General features: G+C 47.1%; 2 non-coding genes across 2 annotated transcripts; one reads left to right on the forward strand and one right to left on the reverse strand.

Moving 5' to 3' along the window:
• Positions 1-1,128: 1,128 nt before the first annotated feature.
• Trnat-ugu (transfer RNA threonine (anticodon UGU)) lies at positions 1,129-1,203 on the reverse strand. The gene has a single exon. It is a non-coding gene; the product is annotated as a tRNA-Thr (tRNA).
• Positions 1,204-1,640: 437 nt separating this feature from the next.
• On the forward strand, positions 1,641-1,715 carry Trnat-ugu (transfer RNA threonine (anticodon UGU)). The gene has a single exon. It is a non-coding gene; the product is annotated as a tRNA-Thr (tRNA).
• The last annotated feature ends 2,951 nt before the right edge of the window (positions 1,716-4,666 follow it).

Here is a 4,666-nt window from a genome sequence, read left to right on the forward strand (position 1 = left end):
AGCGGCACCAGCCACGCGCGGCCGAAGTACGAAGTAAGGACATTCCTTCGCTACTTCACAGCATGCGGCGCTGCACTAGCAAGACTGTGCGGCCCGGAGCTGGTGTCATCGCTACGAGTCAGCGAGGACTCGGGAAGGTCGTTGATATCACCAAGCCACATTGTACTCGCCAGGAATAAAGGTGTTACGAATTAATAACGTTTCTTTGGCGTTTATGACGCGTCCACAGTCATTTCCTAGCATCCTGACAACTGGAGAGGTCACCGCTCGGCCTCCAGTCCACCGCAGGCGACCGGGACCACCGGGGCGCCTACAATTATGAGGATGCATATCAGGATTGCTTGAAAATTCACGCAGTAACGGTGGGAGCATTAGTTAACTTTGAAATTGGACGTGGTGTGTTGATATTAGTCAAGAACGCCTTTAAGGCGACAAAGACGCCTTTATCAACACTTGAGGTCGTGTAATAGATCTGCGAGAAGCTGGCTGTTTCTTTTGCGATATTGCAGAAAGTATAGCCAGTGTACACAACTGATGCAGCAGTGGTCACGAGAACGTAGTGGTGTTAAGCGAGAGATCATTGAAGGGCAGGATGGAGGTTCCGGCGATGGCCGCGCGATGGTTAGAAGAAGGCCAGTGCAGGGCTTGCAACGATCCTCTCTGAATCCTAGACACACTGGACCTACACTTGGAGTTATGGTCGGTGAGGCTATTTCGTATGAAGGCAGGAGCACTCTCGTGGCTATTCCACACACCCTGCCGCAAATCTGTACGTCAGTCTTGTGTTTCGACATGATGTGCTGCCATTCATGGACAGCATTCGAGGGGTGTTTTCCAACAATATAACGGTCGCCCGCATACCGCTGTTGTAACCCAGCATTCTATACAGCGTGTCGACATGTTGCCTTGACCTGCTCGATCACCAGATGTCTCCAGCCGAGCACATGCGGGACATCATTGGACGGCAATTCCAGCACCATATACAAACGCCATAAAACGTCCGTGTATTGACCGACCAATGCGTTATAAACCACCGTGGGATACTCTCGAAATTAAATGATAATTAAATGGACACCATAGCTGCAAGCAGGCGTTGATACACTTCATTGGGGACATGTTGAAAATGTGTGCCCCGACCGGGACTCGAACCCGGGATCTCCTGCTTACATGGCAGACGCTCTATCCATCTGAGCCACCGCGGGCACAAAGGATAGTGCGTCTGCACGGACTTCTCCCTTGCACGCTCCCCGGGTTCGAGTCCCGGTCGGGGCACACATTTTCAACATGTCCCCAATGAAGTGTATCAACGCCTGCTTCCTGCTAGGGTGTCCATTTAATTATCATTTGATTTCTAGCAAAGCTGCATGGCCATTGACGGTAACTGTTCTTTCGGGAACAGATACTACCGTCATATATAGTTAAAAAAGTATGGGTTTCCGGCCTTTGACCTTCTTGTGGGAACGCACACGCTATGCCCGAACTCGTACGGGACTTGGTAGATTAATCTGCCACGAGTAATGAGTATGATGGGCAAACATCTATTAGGCGCACTACGAATGTAGTGTTGTGGACATGTTGGGAATGTGGATCTCACGGGGAGCGTGCAAGGGATAAGTCGCTGCAGACGCACTATCCTCTGTGCCCGCGGTGGCTCAGATGGATAGAGCGTCTGCCATGTAAGCAGGAGATCCCGGGTTCGACTCCCGGTCGGGGCACACATTTTCAACATGTCCCCAATGAAGTGTATCAACGCCTGCTTGCAGCTAGGGTGTCCATTTAATTATCATTTGATTTCTAGCAAAGCTAGACGGTAACTGTTCTTTCGGGAACAGATACTACCGTCATATATACCCTCGAAATTAATTTACATCTGATGATTTCACTCTTTTAAGACCGAAGTGTTGAATTCTCTTCACCACCAAAGCTTCCACAGGTGTTGGATGACTTGTGCCTCTTAGCTGACAGCTCGACACAATTCTCGACTGGTACTGGCCCGCGAACTTCGACACTGTTACGTGGAATGATATCAGCGTGGTACTTCGTCTGATGAACCAGGTTTAGTTGTATATAGCTAAGAGTGTGGTCCATAAACTTGTGCATCCTGCATGTCAACAATGTTATGTCCAGGTATGGATCGCTTAGTTATGGTTTGGATCCCACTGTCCGGCTGCAGGGACCAGTCACAGAAATTGCATCTTTTTCCGATACTGCATTATAGTAATGGAGATGTCAGGTTTCAACAACACAACGTGACTTTTCCTCGCTCTTTGGTTGAAAATATGTGGCTTGATGCGCAGTGAGTGTTCCAGATCGCTAGATCTTAACCCAGTCGAACTTTTATTGGATGTACGCTCATTGAATACAACACCAACTACACAAGAACTATAGTGAGTAGCATTTTACGATGTGTGAATCACTACCTCACCAAAACGATTCCAAGTGACACTATAGACGGAGCAAGGGCAGCACTGATCTTTATGCTCGCACTGTCAGGTCCTGTTACTTTCCTGTTTCAACTTTAAGCCTTCACAGCGTGAGATTTGAACAGTGATCGACTATAGCATGGCCGGCCGCTGTAGCCGAGCGGTTCTAGGCACTTCAGTCTGAAACCGCGCAACCGCTACGGTAGCAGGTTCGAATTCTGCCTCGGGCATGGGTGTGTGTGATGACTTTAGGTTAATTAGGTTTAAGTAGTTTTAAGTCCTAGAGGACTGATGACCTCAGATGTTAAGTTCCATAGTGCTCAGAGCCATTTGAACCATTTGACTATAGCATGCTTACGGCTTTCTCTCTTTCGGTGTTTATTATGAACTGATCTTCACTTACGACGGCATTACTGTGCCTCTGAGTTTCTGCCCAGGCGCTCATTGCAAGTAGTCTCGTTACACGCAGCTATTTATGACCATTCGGAGGTGCAGTGTGTTGAAATGATCATTTCATTATTGCATGGCGGGTGATAGTAAACTATTGCTACATGTGCCGAGTAGGATAGTAAAGAGTGACTCGCCTTTAATAGTACATCCAGTGCTTTCGCATGCCGGCCGCGGTGGTCTCGCGGTTCTAGGCGCGCAGTCCGGAACCGTGGGACTGCTACGGTCGCAGGTTCGAATCCTGCCTCGGGCATGGATGTGTGTGATGTCCTTAGGTTAGTTAGGTTTAAGTAGTTCTAAGTTCTAGGGGACTGATAACCACAGCAGTTGAGTCCCATAGTGCTCAGAGCCATTTGAACCATTTTGCTTTCGCATGACGTATGCCTAGTCAGTGTTCAGCGTCTCTACTATGCAGAAATAATTATTTAACTAATACAGAAAACTTACTGGCGCAATGAAAATTACAGGCTGGAAGAGTGCCTGGTGGTGATGTGAAACTAACTCCTGATTTGAGTAAAACATGTGCCTCAGTGTTGTGATGATAGGGGCCACCCCCAGGAATTATCACTCTCCCTGTTATGCACAAGTATGTGTGATTGTAAAAGAGTCTGTTTGGCCCCGTCTTTAGAGACAATTCATGAGCTAGCCCCTACACATAATTTACAGTATACTGAATATGTCCCTCAAAAATGTACTTAAGTGCTAGATATTGAAATGTGGTTCTGTAATTACTGATCAAATGGTTCAAATGGCTCTAAGCACTACGGGACTTAACATCTGAGGTCATCAGTCCCCTAGACTTAGAACTACTTAAACCTAACTAACCTAAGGACATCACACACATCCATATCCGAGGCAGGATTCGAACCTGCGACCGTAGGAGCAGCGCGGTTGCGGACTGAAGCGTCTAGAACCGCTAGGCCACAGCGGCCGGCTGTAATTACTGAAATGATAGCAGGATGCAGCATGAGATGTATTGACTTAAGGACCAAATAAATCCAGTCTTCAAATGTTATGACAATACGTGGCTATTAAAATAAATGACAAGTACAGCAAGTTTCCATGAATAATTAGTTATCAAAGTTGAAGGGGAGGGGATGATTATCCTAACATACTGATAATTCGCTAATTTGTGGTACTGTGATCGAGTAACAGAACTCGTCTATAGAATCCCCCCTGTAAATTAGATCCGCTGTGTGCACAGTACGGGCAGGCACAGTGGTAGGGGTGTCAAAATAACTGACTCAAGTCTCTACTTTGCCGTAGGTTAGTGGGCAAGTCTGGATAATATACCGGATTGTCTACCTTTCTGCCCGATACTCGCAGATATTTTTAGTCTCCACTTATACACTGTGTCTGCACGTCTGCCTTGGCTGATTCTAATTCGATTTAGAATTACCAAGTATTTCCTATGAAGATCAAAGCCAGAATTTTTGGAGGTCCACACTTACTTCCCCGACTTTCTTCTGGCATTGCCTGCGTGACTCCTATATGTATGCAAGATACATGCTGATTTTACTGGTGTACAGGGTGTCCCAGAAATATTGCAACAAACTTCAAGGGATTGTAGAGGGCGTCTTGAGGAACAAATCGAGGTTTGCAACCCGTCTCGGGAAGCGTCATCCAGCGACGCTACAGAGAATCGGAGTTAAAAGCGCCGGAGCCTGTCACTACATCACCACTTCGGCACAAACTTGACTTCGTATGCTGATGGTCAGTAGGCGCAACCCTTCGCAATGTTGTTTGTTACTCAGTGATCTCGACTGACTGCCACGATGGCCAGAGTAGAATATGGA

The sequence above is a fragment of the Schistocerca nitens genome, chromosome 5, assembly GCF_023898315.1.
Source record: "Schistocerca nitens isolate TAMUIC-IGC-003100 chromosome 5, iqSchNite1.1, whole genome shotgun sequence".
Taxonomy (NCBI): Eukaryota; Metazoa; Arthropoda; class Insecta; order Orthoptera; family Acrididae; genus Schistocerca; species Schistocerca nitens.